Source organism: Euleptes europaea, chromosome 2, assembly GCF_029931775.1.
Source record: "Euleptes europaea isolate rEulEur1 chromosome 2, rEulEur1.hap1, whole genome shotgun sequence".
Taxonomy (NCBI): domain Eukaryota; kingdom Metazoa; phylum Chordata; class Lepidosauria; order Squamata; family Sphaerodactylidae; genus Euleptes; species Euleptes europaea.
Genome location: NC_079313.1, coordinates 126,908,923 through 126,931,480, shown reverse-complemented (window position 1 = coordinate 126,931,480; position 22,558 = coordinate 126,908,923). Strand labels below are relative to the sequence as shown.

Genomic DNA, 22,558 nt, shown 5'->3' with positions numbered 1-22,558 from the left:
CCAATGCCAATGTTATCTTAGGCTTCAGGGTAACCATCAGGGTTCTCCCTTGGTTGTAGCAAGGCATCTTCCTCATTAGGCAAATGTTTGCCCGCAAGACGGAATGGGATGGAAATGCTAGTGGACAGCTCCTCTCATTCAACACAGGCCCACTGCTTGCCCAAGAGCATGTTCTAACCAGCACCAGAGGCTGGTAAAATATCCTATTATCCCCTCTTCTCTCAGTCACTCAAACACTCACACATGCTGTATATGAACATAAGGTTGGAAGGGTGGTCTAGCTCTCCAGGGGTGGGAGATTCCTCTCTTACCCACTCCCCCAGCTTCCTCTCATCGCCCCCCCCCGCCTCAACCTTTGTTCTTCCACTCTCTCCAGCCCTTGATATGTTTGTTCCTGCCCAGCGTGGTGTAGTGGTTAAGAGCAGTGGTTTGGAGAGGTGAACTCTGCTCTGGAGAACTGGGTTTGATTCCCCACTCCTACACATGAAGCCAGCTGGGTGACCTTGGGCTAGTCATACTCTCTCAGCCCCACCTACCTCACAGGGTGCCTGTTGTGGGGAGGGAAAGGGAAGGTGATTGTAAGCCAGTTTGATTCTTCCTTAAGTGGTAGAGAAAGTCAGCATATAAAAACCAACTCTTCTTCTTCTCTACTTCATCACCATTTCCTTATCCTTCTGCTTTCTCCCCCTCCCCATCTTCAGTCCTACTCAGGATCCAATGATATGTCCAGCTAGTGTAGAACCATAGAGTTGGAATGGGCCATACAAACCCTCTAGTCCAACCCCCTGCTCAATGCAGAATCAGCCTGAAGCATCCCTGAACACATGAACACAGGAAGCTGCCCTATACTGAATCAGACCATCAAAGTCCATCAAAGTCAGTATTGAGACTAAACAAGTAGGTGATGTGAAAGACCTCTGCCTGAGACCCTGGAGAGCTGCTGCCAGTCTTAGACAATACTGACTTTGATGGACCAAGGGCCTGATTCAGTAGAAGGCAACTTCATGTGTTCATATGCCTAGCTCGATATCTCTGCAGTTCCCAATTGTGGCAACAGGCAAGCTTGTACACGTGTCTTCCACCCACCCCACTGCACTGGTAATTATAGCATTTCTAAAGATGGGGGCAGAGATGCCTGTCAGCCTACGTTAAATATAGAATCCGAGACAATATAACAAAGCCAGCACCTCTATTATTTCTTCTCTCCCCTCTCCTAGCAAGGTAAGCATTTAGGCTAGATGGGAAGGGCCACGAGGAAACAAATGGAAGATCAGAAAGGACTCCTGTGGTTTGTGAAGTCAGTTGATAGAAATCTCAGTTCATGCCCAGAGCTGCAGCTGCTGCCATTTATATAGTTCATGAGAACTGACAAATGAAGATGTCGGATGCCCAAAGTGCTACATTCCTTGACAGTGCAATCTAGGGTGGAGTTACCCCCTTCCAAACCCATTGAAGTCAGTGGGATTAGAAAGCTGTGACTCTGTTTCGGATTGGGCAGTTAATGTCCGCCTTCTCTCCAGCGTGGTGTAGACGTTAAGAGCGGCAGACTCTAATGTGGAGAACTGGGTTCGATTTCCTACTCTTCCACATGAAGCCTGCTGGGTGAACATAAGAAAAGCCATGCTGGATCAAACCAAGGTCCATCAAGTCCAGCAGTCTGTTCACACAGTGGCCAACCAGGTGCCTCTAGGAAGCCCACAAACAAGATGCAAAGTGCAGCAGCATTGTCCTGCCTGTGTTCCACAGCACCTACTATAATAGGCATGCTCCTCTGATCCTGGACAGAATAGGTTTGCATCATGACTAGTATTCATTTTTACTAGTAGCCATGAATAGCCCTCTTCTCCATGAACATGACCACTCCCCTCTTAAAGCCTTCCAAGTTGGCAGCCATCAACACATCCTGGGGCAGGGAGTTCCACAATTTAGCTATGTGTTGTATGAAGAAATACTTCCTTTTATCAGTTTTGAATCTCTCACCCTTCCCTTCTGGCAGCAATTGCCTAGGTGTGCCCAGGGGACAGGACAGCTGTGGCTGAGTGCAAGAATCCTAATGCAGCCCCTCCTGTATTATCCAGGTGGGAGGATCACACTTATTCATGCTCCCCCATATCAGGATTGAATCCAGAAATGAAGCATTACATAGAAAATTTAGATTAGAACCACGTTCTTGACCTGCTGCGACTCAGAAAGGCCCATAAAATGTTCAGACACATTATTATCATCTACAACCAGCAATGCTATCCCAGTGCTAAACCATGGGATTCTGTAGTATGTGCAGATCAGCTCCTATCAACCTCCTAGCCAGGAGAAGCAAAGTTTCTAGGTCCTTAGCCTTTGTACATGAGAACATAAGAAAAGCCACACTGGATCAGACCAAGGCCCATCAAGTCCAGCAGTCTGTTCACACAGTGGCCAACCAAGTGCCCCCAGGAAGCCCACAAGCAAGACGACTGCAGCAGCACCATCCTGCCTGTGTTCCACAGCACCTAATATAATAGGCATGCTCATCTGATCCTGGAGAGAATAGGTATGCATCCTGACTAGTATCCATTTTTACTAGTAGCCATGGATAGCCCTCTCCTCCATGAACATGTCCACTCCCCTTTTAAAGCCTTCCAAGTTGACAGCCATCACAACATCCTGGGGCAGGGAGTTCCACAATTTAACTATGCTAGCTAGCTATGATCGGTAGCACAGTATAGGGGGGAAGAGGGGGACATTTGGGGGTCTGTTATTTTATCCTGGTTTTAGTTGTCTTTTAAGTAATGTTGTAAGCCTCCTTGAAGCAAGAAGAAGAAGAAGAAGAAGATGAAGAAGAAGAAGAAGAATTAGTTTTTATATGCCGACTTTCTTCACCACTTAAGGGACAATCAAACCGGCTTACAATCACCTTCCCCACCCCACAATAGACACCCTGTGAGGTAGGTGGGGCTGAGAGAGCATGACTTGCCCATGGTCACCCAACTGGCTTCATGTGGAAGAGTGGGGAAACCAACCCGGTTCACCAGATTAGACTCCACCGCTCCTGTGGAGGAGCGGGGAATCAAACCTGGTTCTCCAGATCCGGGGAATCAAACCTGGTCCACCACTCTTAACCACCACTCTTAACCACTACACCACACTTGAGGAAAGGTGGAGTTATAAATACCTTAATAAACAAACAAACAAACAAACAAACAAATGAAGTAGCAGGGGGAACTGCCCTCTGCCATCCCCACCAGTCCCCCTTTTGACAGTGTTCACCACAGAGATGAGCCCAGAGACTCTTCCTCGCTTCACTGTCACTAGCAGAGTCCTGTATGTTGTCATGAGCTCTGCCTCACAATCTTCCCTTTTTTATACATGCAGCTCTCAAGCCATTGTGATTCATGGGAATGAGTGTGTGTATTTTCCCCCGAGTGGTGGTTCAAATTTCTGGGGGCTGAGATGCACCCCATGCCAACCGACGACAGAGATGAAACGACAGCTGCCTCCATTCAGCCTGGCGCTTTCTGCCCTCTACCTTCCGCCCGTGAATACAGGCTCTGTGTCATTTGTTGATCCATTCCAGGGCACAAGTGCCAGCGCTGGCACGCGTTCAGAGCGCCGCGTTTTATGCTGTGCTTTTATCTCGCTTGTTCCTTCCTCACACCCTGATTATATCACAGGAGAGGAAAAGCAACAATGAGCTGATTGCCACGGTCCCTAAAGAGCAGCTGCCCCGCGAGCTACATTCACAAGCCACCAATGAAACGAGCAAAGGGCGCGATGCAGCCAAAGTTAAGAGAAGAAGAGTTGGTTTTTATATGCCGACTTTCTCTACCCCTTAAGGGAGACTCAAACCGGCTTACAATCACCTTCCCTTCCCCTCCCCACAACAGACACCCTGTGAAGAAGGTGAGGCTGAGAGAGTGTGAAGCTAGCCCAAGGTCACCCAGCTGGCTTCATGTGTAGGAGCGGGAAAACAAATCCAGTTCACCAGATTAGCCTCCGCTGCTCACGTGGAGGAGTGGGGAACCAAACCTGGTTCTCCAGATCAGACTCCACCGCTCCAAACCACTGCTCTTAACCACTACACCACACTGGCTCTCAAGCACTTTGCAGTTAAGCAATTTCCATGGGAGAATGAAGATGTCATGTTCTGGGTTCCTTTGTGATTTGTGTGGCTATAGCCTCTTTCTGTTAAAAAGAGAGGGGGGAAAGTAGAATCGATTCTCGTGATTCATTCATGTAAAAAAAAAAATAGGACTTCAACCGGTCCCTTTGGGATGACAAATGGATCATGCTTTGCCAGAAGAGACATCATGTCATTGGCATCCCTTCCAATGTCTGTGTCATTGTTTATAGGAGAAAGTTAGAGGGAGGAAGAGAGAGGGGGAAAGAAAGTGCAGAGAAATAGAGACGAAGGGCTATCAGACTCCACCTTTCTCTTTAATGGTGCACATAGAAAAGGGAATTTCAGCTGGTGCAGCTTTTCTCACCTTTGCAAAATAAGCTGAACTGGCCCAAATTCTTTCTGCTATATAATTAATAAAGGTGCAGGAGATCTGTCTTCCTTTGCATCTGGTTACCCTGGAGAGAAAGGAAAAAACAGACATTTGCAGGAAACATTGCACCCACATGGCAGCCTGTGATTAAGGCCTTTTATGCACGGCTGTTTCTCTCATGGTCACCTCCTCAAACCACTTCAGAATTTTGTCTAGATTATGCATGAATTTTCCAACCTTCAGAGGTCACCTCGCTCTCTCCATGCATTTTCTGGATGCTGTTTAGCAAGCATCCAGAAAACACAGGGGAAATGTGCGAAAATGCACAGGGAGAGCGAGGCGACCTCTGAAGGTTGGAAAATGCATGCTCGAGCAAAACAAATCCTTGAAGTAGTTGGGGGTGACTGTGAGGGAAACAGCCAAGCACAAAAAGCCTAAACTAAGGTTGCAGAGGTGGAAAGCTGCTAGGCCAAGTGACTACAGCATTCTAAAAAGCATCAGTGTTTAGCTCAGTTACAGTACTCTATATACCTTCATCTGTATTTTATGCTTCCAGCCATGGGAATTGTTCAGGAGGATCTTTTAATAAGGGAATAGAGTTGCGGTCTATGAAATTTGAGGCAGTACTCCTTGCTTTGTTCATTTGTATATGTTATATTGTCCCAATCATTGTCCAATTTTGTAATCCTGTTTCGCGGCATGGCTCTTGCATGTATTATAGGGCTCTTATTGTGTTTATTTGCATAAACTGCCTCCAGTCTAAGTGAGAAAGGAAGGCTATCAAAGAAGGAAGTAACCAACAAATGAAAACATGCATTTTGTATGAATGTCTTAGATTTGTATCCACGCTAGGTCACTTATAACAATAAAATGACTACTTCCAGTGATCACGAAGATGGAAAAACGCCTGAAGAACACACTTTGAAACATGCTGCTAAATGAAAATGTTTGCTAATCCTGTGTCACTAAATGCGCTCAGTCCTGGGCTTTGGCATACATAAAGAAGTAATGAATTAAGAAGCAACTTCCAAGAATGTCTCTTCGTACCCTTCTTTTAATAATGGGAATAGAGTTGAGGTCTATGAAATTTGAGGCAGTAATCCTTGCTTTGTTCATTTGTATATATTATATTGTCCCAATCTTTGTCCAATTTTGTAATCCTGTTTTGTGGCATGGATCTTGCACATATTATAGGGCTCTTATTGTGTTTATTTGCATAAACTGCCTCCAGTCTAAGTGAGAAAGGAAGGCTATCAAAGATACTGCTAAATGAAAATGTTTGCTAATCCTGTGTCACTAAATGCACTCAGTCCTGGGCTTTGGCATACATAAAGAAGTAGTGAATTGATAAGCAACTTCCAAGAATATCTCTCCGTACCCTTCTTATAAGCACTTGAGACAAAAGTGTCAGTTGGCCTTAGAGATTATGATATAACATAGACGGAAGAAGCCATTTCCAGAATATACATATCCCAAGATACTGTGTGTCTTGTTGATTAAACCCAACATCTTGGACTATGTACAGAAGCCCACAAAGAACCAATGGAGATGTTGAAGCACTGAGACAAAATGCTCCTATTTATTAGGGACATCTGAAGATCTAGAAGAGAGTTTAGCAATTCCTTCAATTGCTGTCTGCTTCAGTACAACGGACAGCTCCCCGCTCCTTACTTGTAGCTCCTCTTTCCCATCTTCTAACCATTGGCCACCTGTCTTTCCCAAATATATGTCTATTGCTTCTACCCCACCTTTCCTCTTAGGAGTTTGTGGTGGCTTACGTGGTCCTCTCATTTTTATCCTCACAATAACCAGTGAGTTAGGTTAGATGGAGAGATGGACTAGCTCAAGTTTACCCAGTGAACTTTGTGGTTGAACCTTGTTCTCACTAGTCTTGGTCCAACACTATAACCACACTGGCATTCATATTACCAATTAGCTGTTGAATCATGGTGTGGAAGTTAGGTTTTATTGTCAGATGCTACAATGCTGACGTCTTGAGGATCTTTTCCCACCCTGGTTCTCTTCTCTAGCTGAATCTGAGGTCTCCTACATCCTTGTCTCAGAAAGGAAAACATGAGTAAACCAGTAATAAACCAAAAGAGGCTGATGGCATTACAAAAGTTTTCTCCACTGTTCAAACCTCTGACATTCTGGATACTGTACATTTCAATATATATAGTGTCTGCCCAGCATTGCCAGAATAAAGGCATGGTTGCAAAAGTATTATGAACATGCTTGGGGGCAAAGAGCTTGGCAGTAATTTTTTTTCTTAATTAGTCATATGGAAGATCCAAGCCAACTGGTGATCCTGTGGTATACCGATGTCATAATGCTACACCATCAATCACTTTGACTACACATTGACATCACCCAGGGCAAGCAAAGCCAACTGATGGTGACGCTTCTTTGAACAGACACATGAGTGACCCCAGCCAACTGGGAATCACTTTGTGAAAGGATGACGAGATGGCGTCAATCAGATTTAGCTACCTAGCAATATCAGTAAGGGAAAAAGAAGCCAGTTATATGTGGACAATGCTTCCGGAATAGGTGCTCACTTGTGAAACTTTGGTTTTTTTGCAGTCCTGCTAGAATTGAGGCATTCCCAATGCTGCCTGAGATGTTAAGTGCTCCCTTCTTATCCCAACCCTGGTCATCACGACTGCTCCTCAACTCCAAATGTATAACCATGACTGACATCATAAAAACATAAGAAAAGCCATGCTGGATCAGACCAAGGCCCATCAAGTCCAGCAGTCTGTTCACACAATGTCCAACCAGGTGCCTCTAGGAAGCCCCCAACAAGACAACTACAGCAGCATTATCCTGCCTGTGTCCCACAGCACCTAATGCATTTGGCATGCTCCTCTGATCCTGGAGAGACTAGGTATGCATCATGACTAGTATCCATTTTGACTAGTAGCCATGAATACCCCTCCATGAACATATCCATCAGCACACATCTCATTGCACGAAGCAGGAAACAAAATATCTTTGAACACTGCAGACAGCACTCTTTCAACAACATGTGATACCACAACAATGAAGAACCTGGAGCATGGCGCAAAGTAATGATGCAAAAATAAAGTGCCCAACGCTTAAACCATTTCCAGTGCAAACCTCAGTTTCCAGATGCATTCAAACACTGAGAGAGATCTTCACGACAAGCATCCTAAAAACTCAGTGCGACGTTTCATAGTTTCTGCTTCTGGTTTTGAAACTAGATCGTGACTGCAATTCTGTGTCAGAATTATGGATGTGTACAGTGTGCCTAAACTGTACACTGTTTTGGCCTTGGATTCTGTATTTTCTTGTTGCAAGATGATGATGATGCTCATTTTCATGTGTAGTTGGCATGGGGCTGTATCCCCTGACTCCCTTCCACTAAGCGAGGAGCCCTGCTCCATCAGAAGGAGCCTTGCTTTGTTGGAGGAAGGCTGCTCACTTAGCTTGGTGCAATCATAAGGCCCAACCCATAAGAACATAAGAAAGGCCCTGCTGGATCAGACCAAGGTCCATCAAGTCCAGCAGTCTGTTCACACAGCGGGCAACCAGGTGCCTCTAGGAAGCCCACAAGCAAGACAACTGCAGCAGCATTGTCCTGCCTGTGTTCCACAGCACCTAATATAATAGACATGCTCCTCTGATACTGGAGAGAATAGATGGGATCACCTTTGGGAAATGTTTTTGGAGTTTCACAAGCCCAGGTAACTGTGCCAATCTAGATGCTTTGCTGATCCTGATGGTGCTAAACTGAACTTCTATGACTTGTCCTTCTCTCCTTTTCTGACCACTCTGCCAACTATGTTATGAATACCCGTGAACAAGATACTGGACTCTTCCCTCTCCCATTCATATCTTGTGACCTTTTTTTCACAATAAAAAGTGGTTGTCCAGAAGTGTTAGAGCTCTGGATTGATGTGACATTTCCAAAATGCACCTGGCCAAGATATTTTTAGGGCTGCATTCTCACACACCACTGATTTTATGTGCATGTATGTGTCATCCTCCTCCATGACTCACAATCATCTGGGCATATTACACAGGAATAAACCCAATGAAAGCCTTCAAGGAACCCTTTAAGGCATTTCTCATCCTGAGCCACGGCCTTCAAAGAACACAGAAACTGATATCCAACATTTGTCCACATTCCCAGCTCAGCCATTCCACTCTCAAATTGAGCATTCAGAACTTCAATGTGAATTTTTACCCTCAAATTCAAAAATGTGAACTCTTCAGATGCATTGACATTTCTTGGTTGTTTTCACTTGGGCAGGCGTCACCTACAAAATCTAATCGACTCCCCATCTCTCAAATACTGAGGTTGCTTATGCATGGGAGTTTTACCTGAGGTTCATTGCTCACTGGACCTACACTTTCTTCTTGCAAAGCTATGCAACTGCAGTCTCCAAGCTCAAAACAAGAAGCTTTTGAGTCACCGCTCCTTGAAATGCCACCTTGTAATTGGCTGTAGTGCTTTCTTTGAGAGAAAAGCCCCCCCCCCCAGCAGAAACCCAAGTGCCAAGTCAAAAAGCATTGTGAAAAAACAGAGCTCCCTAAAAGGAATGGGAGGGGGGATAATCCCAAGCTTCATTTCTAAATGCCTTTCTTCTGCTCAGAAAGAACTCCCAGGAAGCAGGAAGCATTTGAATCCACGACTCTTGACACACTGTTTTGTAATTGGCTGTGGTTCTTTCTGTGAGAGAAATGTCAATCCCCCAAGTGGCCATAGTGACTAGTAGCCATTGATAGCCCTGCCGCCATGAATTTCTCCACTCCTCCTTTAAGGCCTTCCTTAAGAGACCAGCATGGTGTAGTGGTTAAGAGCTGTGATTTGGAGCAGTGGACTCTGATCTGGAAAATCGGGTTTGATTCCCCACTCCTCCACATGAGCGGTGGAGGCTAATCTGGTGAACTGGATTTGTTTCCCCACTCCTACACATGAATCCAACTGGGTGACCTTGGGATAGTCACACTCTCCCAGCCCCACCTATCTCACTGGGTGTCTGTTGTGGGGGGGAGGGAAGGTGTTTGTAAGCCGGTTTGATTCTCCCTTAAGTGGTAGAGAAAGTTGGCATATGAAAACCTCCTCCTCCTCCTCCTCCTCCTCCTCTCCTACTGGAGCCCCATTGAATGGAGAGACCATGAGAGATCTCAGAGAGGCTTAGCGGATTGTCTACACTGGCTCAAGGAAAACTAATTAATAACAAAAGAGTAGAAAGAATGGACTAAATTGATAGTTTGGATACTACTAGGTAATTGGAGTCCTCGCACCATTGTTAGTTTGCTTCACTCCTGCAGGCCTCAGCTTCCCCCCAGAGCCTGGCTGTCCAGAGAGTGCAGAGAGACAGTAGATCAATACAGAACTAGAGCATCAATATAGCCTGTGAATAGCGCGCCATTCTTCTTCTCGTCAGAACAGTCATTCTTTCCAGACTTAGGGGTTCTGAACACGGGCAAAGCTGCAATCTAACAGGCTCTTTATTCCATTGCAAGTACAAATCTACCATCCAGTGTTAATACTCTAGCCTAGCTATGTCCAGCCATAGGCAGTCCTGACCTCCCCCCACCTTTTATTTGCAATTCATCTAGGGAGACGACATTGATTATCTGATGTCATTCCAGGAGGACTGAATAGGGCTAAGGCATACCTACACCCCTGCTGGTTTGAATGGGTCCTGTCCACAGTTCCCACTTGGCACAATGGGCAAGGGTGAGCAGGGAGGTTCTATCCATGCTGAAAGGGGCTGAGGATGCTCACATGCTTGCATGGGAGGGGCTGTGGCTCAGTGGTAGAGCTTCTGCTTGGCAAGCAGAAGGTCCCAGGTTCAATCCCCGGCATCTCCAGTTAAAAGGACTAGGCAAGTAGGTGATGTGAAAGACCTCTGCCTGAGACCCTGGAGAGCCGCTGCCAGTCTGAATAGACAATACTGACTTTGATGGACTAAGGGTCTGATTCAGTCTAAGGCAGTTTCATGTGTTCATGGTCCACCTTAGAGCAGCTAGGCATCATAAGAGACAATGCTCAGCTGCTTCAGGTGTACTGCACATTTCCTAGAGGCTCTGAGTATAGAAACAATTCTAGCTCTAGATAGGGTTGCCAGCTCCGGGTTGGGAAATACCTGGAGATTTTGGTGGCATAGCCTGAGAAGGGCGGGGTTTGGGGAGGGGAGGAAATTCAGTGCCATAGAGTCCATTTGCCAAAGCTGCTATTTTCTCCAGGTGAAATTATCTCTACCGGCTAAAGATGTTGTAATAGTGGGAGATCTCCAGCCACCACCTGGAGGCTGGAGGAGGAAGGAACAAAATAAAGTACCAAACAACGACTAGAATGCAAACACAGATTTAGTGCAAATTTCGTGCAAGTAAGACATCAGTGCAGAAAGTGGAACAATGACAAACATCACAATACAATTCTAGAATATATTGCTCCCAACGGAGTCTTCAATGAGAACGTCTAGTACTCTTTGCAATGGTCCCAAGGACTTCATATAAGAAGCAAAAAGCAGAACAGGTCAGATCGTGGTCGAAACGCAGTCCGGATTAACTTTGACGTTTTCACCACCGCGAAGGCGGCTTCATCAGCAACTCTGTTCGGTATCAGGAGACAAGGCTCCTAAATAAAACTCCTATATAATACAATAAATACTATAAATATTTAACATTGATACAAAATACAATAAATAGATTACAACAAAGTCTGCCTGACATACCTTAATATAAGAGTGTATCGAAACTCTACAGGGAGGAGGATAATTCTGCAGCGCTCACTGAGCTGCTCCGTTCAAAGTCGGATACTAAGGCTACAGGTGATGTTAATTTATACAGTACTTTCCAGCAAAATTCTTAAAGAGAACTCAACTAAAAGGTGTATAGATATATAAAACTGAACCTAAACAATGGTAGCCAGATTGATATTAATAATTACAAAAAACAAGACAAATCCATTTCATTGTTGAGCCCAAACGGAGAGTAAGACTTAAATAAATATATAAAACGCATTTCCTGTTGTAATAAAAAATTTTGTACATTCTCCACATCGAACTGATTACCTTTATAAGTCCAAATTACGAAAAATCGAATATCATTTTCGCTATGTTTATTATTTATAAAGTGCAAAGTGAGGGGAGCATCTAAAATCTTCTGTCTGATCCTAGATTTGTGCTCTCCTATCCTAAGCTTCACCTGACGAATTGTACTGCCCACGTATAATTTACCACACTTACATGAGATGCAGTAAACACATCTGCTAGTAGAACAGTTTGAGAATTGATTAAGTTTGAAAGTAAAATTGGACGTGGTAGATGTAAAAGTTTTTAAACATTTAGTGCCTTCTTTCTCCAGCTCAACCACCTGGAGGCTGGCAACCCTAGCTCTACAGCTTGTATTCATTTGTTGCATTTATGACCCACCAGTCTGCCAATGAGCTTGAGATGGCTTGCATTAGTTCTCCACCTCTTTTTATACTCACAACATTCCTGTGACGGAGATGAGGCTGAGGAAGAGTGCCTAGCTTTACCAATCTTCATGAGTAGGGTTGCCAACCTCCAGGTACTAGTTGGAGATCTCATAAGAACATAAGAAAAGGCCCTGCTGGATCAGACCAAGGCCCATCAAGTCCAGCAGTCTGTTCACAAAGTGGCCAGCCAGGTGCCTCTAGGAAGCCCCCAAGCAAGACGACTGCAGCAGTACCATGCTGCCTATGATCCACAGCACCTAATATATTCAGCATGCTCCTCTGATCCTGGAGAAAATAGGTGTGCATCATGACTAGTATCCATTTTTACTAGCAGCCATGAATACTCCTCTCTTCCATTAACATGTCCACTCCCCTCTTAAAGTCTTCCAAGTTGGCAGCCATCACCACATCCTGGTGCAGGGAGTTCCACAATTTAACTACGCATTCTGTAAAGAAATCTCCCACTAATTACAATTGATCCACCCAAAAAACCTCCCGCTGTTGGCGAAGAGGGACCTGACAACCCTATTCATGACTGAGCAGAGATCCACACCCAAGTCTCCTCAGTCCAGCTCTGATACTTTGTCTGGGATTGGGGCCCCACCCCTAAATTTACTGGGGCTGAAGGGAACTCCCAGGTGGGCAGCACAAGCTCCACCGATAGCCAAGACAGCCCCAGCATCTTCAGGGCCCAGGGCCCTCCCAGAAGCAGAAGAGAAAGAGCTGGGTAAGCTGTGGCCTAGAGAAGCATGCCTGGGACATTATTCCCTGAGCCAGTCATGCCAGCCACACAGCGGCAGGGAAGCCTGGCTCCATGGTCAGGTGACACCTGCTGGCAACCCCGTGATTGGGGCCAGCAGTGTCTCTGCCTTTCTTGTGCCCACACAGGCTGAGAAGGAGGCCTTAGAGATAGGGTTGCCAGGTTCGTCTTCGCCGAGGATTTTGGGGAGGAGCCTGAGGAGTGCGGGGTTTGGGGAGGGGAGGAACTTCAATGCCATAGAGTCCAATTGCCAAAGCGGCCATTTTATCCAGGTGAACTGATCTCTTTCAGCTGGAGATCAGTTGTAATAGCTGGAAATCTCCAGCTAGTACCTGGACATTGGCAACCCTACTTAGAAAGCCAGTGTGATGTAGTGGTTAAGAGCAGCAGAACTCTAATCTGGAGAACTGGGTTTGATTCCCCCACTCCTCCACATGAGCGGCAGATGCTAATCTGGTGAACCGGGTTGGTTCCCCCACTCCTCCACATGAAGCCAGCTGGGTGAACTTGGGCCAGTCACAGTTCTCTCTTAGCCTCACCTACCTCACAAGGTGCTTGTTGTGGAGAGAGGAAGGGAAGGAGATTGTAAGCCACTTTGAGATTCTTTAAAGGAAGAGAAAAGCAGGGTATAAAAACCAACTCTTCTTCTTCACCACTGAGCCACATGTGCAAATCAATAGGGTTTGCAAAGCAAGAGACTAACGGGTGGTTTGCCATTGCCTGCCTTGTTGAAATATCTATGGTTTGATATTCCAATATTTGGCAGAGTGTGCAAAAGGCATTCAGTGCAACGGAATCACTCTTTAGATTCGGAACACGTGTGTGTGTGCAAGTCTGAAACAAAAGAAGCTTCAGGGTTCTGTTCTATTTAAACTAAACTCGTTTATTGGTGAAATACAGTAAGGATAGGAAAGGACAAACAGGGTCCCCTATCTTAATCTATCTTGCTAGCTTTCTAGATATTAAAAAAGGTAACCTGCCTTCCACTCCATTGTGGGGTAAGAAGGCCTGTGCGCGACAGCGCTCGGTTCTAGCGGCTTGCTTGGATGAGGGGGAGAGGGGGAGAGAGGGAAGGGAAGTTTTCCCTGACAGTATAACTCTAAACATCAAAGGGGACAGGAAATGAGGGAGGGGTGTAACTAGAGATGACCTTCTGTGTCCTGTCTATCTATCTGACTCTCTGGTCAGTTCCCCCCCCCTCTGAATGTGGAGGCAAGTGACACCATTAAGAAGGGCATATTTTCCAACATGCCTCTGCATAGCGACTCTGGTATTCCTTGGTGGTTTCCCATCCAAGAATTAACCAGGACCAACCCTGATCAGCTTCTGAGATCTGACAAGATCATGCTCACCTGGGCCATCCAGGTCAGGGTCACTGAGCCACAAACCCTTCCCAAGTTCTTTGGGCCTACTACACGTGGGAAATTTTGGATAGACAAATCATGACTTGCCACCTCTGATTCAGAGTCATGCAAACTTCAGTTGTGCTCACAGTCACAGATAACCTTTTGGCATGAAACACCATGTGACAATGTAGTCATGCATTTCATCCGCGAATGAGAGGGCAGAAGAACTGCAGCAAGCCTGCAGCCATCCCTCGGCAAAGCCACTGAATTATTTTTGTTGCACCAGAATCTACTTTCCCGGTATAAAATATTCATTGTGGCTTTTCAATCCTAAGGAGCACATCTGGGACCGTTTGCACAGGACTGGGTCATGGGATGTGGGATGTATTTTAACAAGCAATTCACTTGTGGGGAAAGTGTTGTTTTCCCCGTTTTCCATTTCTGCAGGAACCTGTTAGCCTAACTTGAATCCATTCGTACTTTGGGAGGGAGATGAGGGGGACAGGAGGAAATGTGCAAAAATCCAGCAGACCACTAGAGAGTTGAAGAGTGGCCTGCCAACTTCCAGGTGGTGGCTGGAGATCTCCCGCTTTTACAACTGATTTCCAGCCAATAGAGATCAGTTCCCCTGGAGAAAACTGCTGCTTTGGCGATCAGACTCTATGGCATTGAAGTCCCTCCACTTTCCAAACCCTGCCCTCCTCAGGCTCCAGCCCCAAAATCTCCAGGTATTTCCCAACTCGGAGCTGGAAACGCTAACTTAAAACCTGTGGCGGTGCCTATTAGGGCTGGCAGGGCACAGGAATCCTGCTCTACTATCTGCCAAATAAAGCAAAAGTGAAAAACTATTCAAAGCATTTCCTCCTTCACCTCGCGTCTAGCCGTGAGAACTGGGTCAAAGCAATTAACCTAACAACTTCTTTCCCACCAATGCTTTCCTATGTGCTTTTATTTGCAATGCTCCTGGGGGGAGGGCATTTTTGCAGGTAGAGGTCCCAAATTTTCAGGGTGTCTGGAAGGGACTCTCCTTGCAAGAACCCCCAAGTTTGGTGAAGATTGGGTGAGGGGTTCCGAAGTTATGGGGTCTGGAAGAGGTCGCCCCTCTTCCTCCAAAGGGACCAATGCAAAGTGTTTGCACTGGTTTTAATGGAGGAAGGGAGACGACCTATTCCAGACCTCATAACTTCGGAGCCCCTCACGCAATCTTCACCAAACCTGGGGGTTCTTGCAAGGAGAGTTCCTTCCAGCTACCCTGAAAATTTGGGACCTCTACCTGCAAAAATGCCCCCCCTACCAGGAACCACGAAAAGCTGTGAATGGGTTTAAATGGCCGAATTATTCAGGAAACCCAAATTTAAAGCAGAATTCCTGCCTTTACCGGTATGGGAAATTCGGCATTTGGGTTTTCCCAAATAAAAAATGGCCAATAAACACAAACCCAAATTTTACTTAATTTTTTTTCAACACCCCTAAAGCAAACTACATCCAAACTGTGCTTTCATACGCTGTATTCACACATGTATTTAATGCACTGATGGGTCTCACCTTGACACACCTATGCTAAACTGTTACCCAGGCAGTAGGGTTGCGAACTTCCAGATAGTTCGTAAACAGGAAAAGCAACAGTAGCAAACAATTGAGTTTTATAAACAATAGTGGTATTAAATTATCATATCCACTATCTTACTCGTGAGTAATTACAACAAAAATAAAACGCGAAAGTACAGGGTCAATGCCCAACACACATATATACACTTCGCAAAAACAAAAGATATCGTCATAAGGTCAAAGTCCTTTCTGAAGTATGTTCCATTCCTTTCCGTCGAAGAGGTATGTAAAATTCACTTCCATTTCTACAGAAGTCCGGTAACCTTTCTGTTTCGGCTACGGAAGCCTTCCTCAGGGACCAACACTAGCTGTTAATAACTTGCTTGAGCGTTGACCACTATTGTTTATAAAACTCAATTGTTTGCAACTGTTGCTGTTCCTGTTTACAAATTAACTTTACAGCACGCTAACTTGTGTTTGCCAAACTTCCAGGTTGTAGCTGGAGATCTCCTGCTATTACAGCTGATCTTCAGCTGATAGAGATCAGTTCACCTGGAGAAAATGGCCGCTTTGGCAACTGGACTCTATGGCGTTGAAGCCCCTCCCCTTCCTAAACCCCACCCTCCTCAGGCTCCATCCCCCAAAAACCCTTGCAACATTGTATCCCACAGAGGAACGTGGCAAAGTGGTCTGAGACTTAATCTATTATTAACCTTAAGCATTACTATAATGGAGGGTTCTCGACAAAAGAACTGAAGAAGGAACCCTGTGTTCGAAACAAGGAGTTCTCGGGAACAGACATCATTTGCTGGCAATTGCTTATTTGTAAAATTGTATGGTAAAATTGTGTGGTACTTTTGCTTATCTTAATAGATAAATTATACTGCATTTTGGAGTCATTCTGGGCTTTACTTCACCAGTAACTGCTTGGCAGCACAGAGGGTGTCGGCTTTTTTTAACTTCCAGGTAGTAACTGGAGATCTCCCGCTATTACAACTGATCTTCAGTCGATAGAGATCAGTTCCCCTGGAGAAAATATCCACTTTTGGCAATTGGACTGTATGGCATTGGTCCTTCTCCTTCCCAAACCCTGCCTTCCTCAGGCTACTCCCCAAAAACCTCCTACCGGTGGTGAAGAGGGACCTGGCAACTCTAGGTATGAACAAGCAAGAATGAGATGCTTCACCTCTCTAGCACACGGAGAAGTCCCTTCTCTCCTTCCCACACTTCTCCCAATCCAACTCCTACTAACTGTAGCTTGCTCTCAAATTTTGAAAAAAAAAATTGTTTTCATGCTTCTATGTCAATCATTTGGTCGATCTGAAGCACCCACTCCTTTTGAGAGCCTCGTATTAGATTTGGTCTCACAGCTAGGGTTGCCAGATCCCTCTTTGCCGCTGGAGGAAGGTTTGGGGGGCAGAGCCTGAGGAGGGTGGGGTTTGGGAAGGGGAGGGACCTCAATGCCATAAAGTCCAATTGCCAAAGCGGCTATTTTCTCCAGGGGAACTGATCTCTATCAGCTGGAGATCAGTTGTAATAGGAGATCTCCAGCTAGTACCTGGAGGTTGGCAACCCTAGCATGATGTGGTAACTTCTGTCCAAAATCTGATCGTACTTCTTCTTCTTTTTTGGTAAAGGGCCATAACAGTGCAAGAGTGCAATCCTTTTCCTGGGAATAAGCCTCATTGAGTAAACCTGAGTACCGAAGCATGAACACCCACAAGTTGGACTTGTGTCCCGTTTGCCAGTTGCGGAAGGAAGACTTCTTTTTTTCTGTGATCAGTTTGATAGTTTGTTGATCTAATCGTGAGTATTCAACAGGTTGTTTTGCTGTCTTCCTTCCCAACCGTGCAGTACAGTGTAATGAGCTTTTCACACATGCATGTTCTCACACAGCTCGACTGAGGTCTACTATCCCCCATCCTTGCTGTGTAATTGCTCCGCTCAGCAGGCAATTGTTAAAGTAGACAATTAGATAACTCAAAGATCATATCAATCAGTCATCAGTAAATGTTGTGTTTCAATCATATCCTACCCTTCAGTGTTTGTCTAAGCAGTCCTTAGTGATGCTAATGGCTGCCAATCACTTTGAATCGGCAGCATCTAGGTGCAGTTTGGGGAAAACCCAATTAAATGAGTTGGGCAGGCATTCATGACTGCTCGACACGAACGGGGCAGACCACGCGACCAGCTCACATTTGATTGCTACATCGGAACACAGTAAGTTCGACAATCGGACATGTCTGCAGAGAAAGCTGCAGCATCTCCAGACCTGATTAGGATTGCCCTCTTGGAGTAGGTGGTGCTGCAGTTCCTAGGAATGTGAACTTTTTTTAAAAAAAACCTTCTTCTGTAATAATTTGAAGACTCCTTCACCCCTCATCCCCCTCCCACCCCAAGCACATACAACTCCATTTATTTGCAAGGAATCGTTGCCACCCTGCTTTTTTCCCATATTCCCTCCCTCCATTTTTCACTCTCCTGCCTTCACAGCCTAAATTTACATTGTATGTTCATTGGGGCAGGGACCTGTCTGTGGCTGCTGCTTCTTTGCATACAACCAGAGATGCTTTAGGCCCTAAAAGGAATAATAAAGCTCTTGTTCTTGAGCAGAACAAAATGCAAGTAATGTCCTGTGGTATCATCCCTGAAAAAAGTCTAGAGCTGTTCACCAGCCGTAAAATGGATTTGGCTTTCAGGAGACTTGAACACATGAAGCTGCCTTGTACTGAATCAGACCCTTGGTTCATCAAAGTCAGTATTGTCTCCTCAGACCAGCAGTGGCTCTCCAGGATCTCAGGCAGAGGTCTTTCACATCACCTACTGGCCTAGTCCCTTTAACAGGAGATGCCTGGGATTGAACCTGGGACCTTCTGCATGCCAAGCAGATGCTCTACCACTCAACCACAGCCCCTCCCCAAACCAGTATAATTAACCTGGCTTTAGAGCCAGGAAGGAGAGTCAGCACATGAACACATGAAGCTGCCTTATGCTGAACCAGACCCTTGGTCCATCAAAGTCAGTATTGTCTACTCAGACCGGCAGCGGCTCTCCAGGGTCTCAGGAAGAGGTCTTTCACATCACCTACCTGCCTAGTCCTTTAGCTGGAGATGCCGGGTATTGAACCTGGGACCTTCTGCATACCAGCAGATGCTCGACCACTGAGCCATGGCCCCTCTTTGTATTCCAGAGAAACAGTGTGTTATATCACAACAGGATGCATCACGAGACACTGCGAGGCAGAGGCAAAGTTATCAAGACTAATCCTTTAAAGCTGCCTTTCTCTACAATGTCAGGCCCAATATGCCCAGCCCGTGTCTGCGTCAGCTGACTCGCATAATGAGGATATTGTAATCCGTTACAGCAAAAGAAGGCCCCCGACCTGTGTTCCTGCCAACCCAAATGGGTCAGCATTTCTTCCTCTCTACCATATCTTCAGCCCCCCCACATATCATTCCCTCCCCCCACTTTAAGACAGGTCTGTACAATTATTGCTGCACCATGCTGAAGCCAGTCCACCAACCACTGTTGAAATGATCAGTACAGGGACTTAAAATAAAACTGTCGCTGTCATGAAGCCTTTATATAAATCTATGGGGCAGACATACTGGGGTGCTATATACATAGGGTTCAAAGATCAAATCATACATAGATCAAATCAAGCCTGAACTGACCCTAGAAGCTAAAATGACTAACCTGAGGCTGTCGTATTTTGGTCACGTCATGAGACGACAAGAGTCACTGGAAAAGACAGTCGGGCTAGGAAAAGTTGAGGGCAGTAGGAAAAGAGGAAGACCCAACAAGAGATGGATGGACTCAATCAAGGAAGACAGCCCTCAATTTGCACGATCTGAGCAAGGCTGTCAAAGTTAGGACATTTTGGAGGACTTTCATTCATAGGGTTGCCATGAGTCAGAAGCGACTTGATGGCACTTAACACACACACACACATACATAGGGTTGCCAACCTCCAGGTACTAGCTGGAGATCTCCTGCTATTACAATTGATCTCTGGCTGATAGAGATCAGTTCATCTGGAGAAAAGAGCCGCTTTGGCCATTGGACTCTATGGCATTGAAGTCCTTCCCTTCCCCAAACCCTGCCCTCCTCAGGTTCCACCCCAAAAACCTCCACCAGTGGCGAAGAGGGATTTGGCAGCCTAACCCTCCTACCTCACAAGCTGTCTGTTGTGGGGAGAGGAAGGGAAGGAGATTATAAATTGGGTTATGAAAAATCAACTCTTCTTTTCCTACCGCACTGGCTCTCAGGTGCTTCCTCTGGAATTCTTGCAAACATAAAATAAGGACATACAATATGCTGCTCCATCAAAATTGCCCTCCTTGGGGCCTGCAGTCAGCATTTGGGAACTATCGATCTAGCTCACCTGCTATTCGGGCAAGCAGAAAACTGTCACCTCTACTCGGCAGTTTCTCCTAGACAAAGACATTCTGGCCAACAGCCTTTCCCCTCAGCTCTGCCAACAAAGCAATTACCTCCCAAAGAGACTTGTCTCGCTTTGTTATGGATATTGCCACGATTAGTTCTGGTGTGAGGGGAAAGAGACAGCCCTCCAGGAACCAGGCCACCCACCCCCTCCACGCTTTCTGCTTTGCTTCTGATTTGAGCCATACACTGAGACCAAGAAGGGCTTCTGCTATCTTCCTAGGAAGGTTCTTTGTGGGGAGGGGCTGTGGCTTAGTGGTAGAGCATCTGCTTGGCATGCAGAAGGTCTCAGGGTCAATCCCCGGCATCTCCAGTTAAAGGGTCTAGGCAAGTAGGTGATGTGAAAGAACTCAGCCTGAGAGCCTGGAGAGCCGCTGCCAGTCTGAGTAGACAATACTAACTTTGATGGACCAAGGGTCTGATTCAGTATAAGGCAGTTTCATATGTTCAACCCCTTAACATGGCCTCTAAGGCCAAGAAGATCTTTCACCCCTCAATTCATCCTCAGAGTGCCAAACACATGACATAGCTGTTTCTCCAGGGGAACTGATCTCTGTTGTCTGGAGATCAGTTAAGATCCTGGGAGATCTCCAGGCCCCACCTGGAGGTTGGCAACCCTACCATCCCCTGAGCTACAGTCCTTCTCAGTTTGAGACCTGGCCCAGGGTAGAGGAACTGGATTCAGTGGCTGTAGCTGAACAAAGTTCAATGGGAGAAAGGGCAGCGGTCTGCCAAATCTAGCCAACTACTGCATTTTTATTTCGTCAATTCTCCAAGGAGTTTAGGGCAGTAAACATGGATTCTCCCTTTCTCATGTTTTTTCCTCACAACAATCCTGTGAGGTAGGTTAGGCTGAGCCATGGTGCCTAGCCCAAGGACAGCCAATGAGTTTCAAGACACTGTGAGGATTCGAACTTGGGATTCCCAGGTCCTAGTCAGACTGCAACCACTACACTACATTGTATCTCATTCAGGCCCAGCATCCTATGTGTGTTGGCTCATCTTTCTGGCTTCTCTAAGGCAATTTATGCATGGCTGTTCCCTCGTGCTTTGATTATGCTTGCATTTTCCGACCGTCAGCGGTCGCCTCGCTCTCCCCGTGTGTTTCCCCCACATTTTATGGATGCTGGCTAAACACAAGCCCAGAAAACATGGGCAAAGCACAGGAGACAGCGTGGTGTAGTGGTTAAGAGTGGTGGTTTGGAGGGGTAGAGTCTGATTTGGAGAACCGGATTTGATTCCCCACTCCTCCACATGAACGGCGGAGTCTAATCTGGTGAACTGGATTTGTTTCCGCACTCCTACACACAAAGCCAGCTGGGTGACCTTGGGCAAGTTACAGCTCTCTTAGAGCCCTCTCAGCCCCACCTACCTCACAGGGTGTCTGTTGTGGGGAGGGGAAGGGAAGGTGATTGTAAGTTGGTTTGAGTCTCCCTTAAGTGGTAGAGAAAGTCGGCACATAAAAACCAACTCTTCTTCTTCTTCAAAATGCACGGAGACATGCGGGGAGAGCAAGGCGACCTCTGACAGTCGGAAAATGCAAGCATAATCAAAGCACAGCCCCGAAATAGCTGGCAGGGTGACCGTGAGGAAACAGTCATGCATATATGGACTAAGTCTGCGGGCACTTATATTTTGAACCTCCTGGTAGCTGGTAGTTAGGAAGAATGCAGATGAGCATATGAGAGCCCCAACACCAAAGAAGAATGTCTCCGTTGTGATCCTTCCTGACAGCTGCGGTTCACAGACCCTGAATCGTCTTTGGAAAACAGGGAGGCACAAGAAGCATTTCACAAAGGCATCTGTTACATTAACAGGCAGTTTGAGGGTTGAGCAAACCAGACTTGAGGCTATGTGGGTTGGTTTGTTAACCGAACTCTCTGCATTACCATGAGCAATTTAAGATCGTTTCAGAGGGTAGCACTGCATTGGTCTGCAGCAGAAGTACTGGATTCGAGTTCAGTAGCACTGCAGAGACCAACAAGATTTTCAGGGTATAAACCTTTTGAGCATCAAAGCTCCCTTTGCCAGATTCCTGATGAAAGGGGCTTTGACTCTGCAAAGTTTATCCCCTAAAATCTTGTTGGTCTCTGTGGTGCTACTGGATTCGAATCTAGCTCTTCTACTGCAGTACATGCGCTTAGAAGTTGCAAATGGCTGTGGCTTTCATGCACTGGGTGAACATCATGTGGCCACCGACATGCATTTTCATACACTTGTTTGTTTCATTCATACTCTGCCTTTCTCCCCAAGGCAGTTTACATCTTTCTCCTCTCCTCCATTTTAGCCTCATAACAACCTTGTGAGGTAGGAGTGGACATGTCCATGGTGGAGAGGGATATTCATGGCTACCAGTCAAAATGGATACTAGTGATGATGCATACTTATTTTCTCTAGTATCAGAGGAGCATGTCTATTATATTAGGTGCCGTGGGACACAGGCAGGACAATTAGGCTTACCAGGTCCTGTAGTTCCATAGGTGGGAGCTTTTTAGGAGTGTTGCTGCAGCGCGTGACACACACACCTGCCTAG

General features: G+C 46.0%; 1 protein-coding gene across 3 annotated transcripts in view; it reads right to left on the bottom strand.

Annotated features, from left to right (window-relative positions):
• The window catches only part of PHACTR3 (phosphatase and actin regulator 3), a 257,734-nt gene that overhangs the window by 211,095 nt on the left and 24,081 nt on the right, over nt 1-22,558 (bottom strand). For 2 of the 3 annotated variants that reach the window (XM_056843977.1, XM_056843976.1), the window contains exon 1: nt 4,464-4,556. The exons of the other annotated variant lie outside the window; for it this stretch is intronic. The gene's annotated coding sequence lies outside the window, so the exon portion shown is untranslated. Of the gene's footprint in view, nt 1-4,463; nt 4,557-22,558 lie in introns of those variants that run through there. 3 annotated transcript variants of the gene reach the window in all.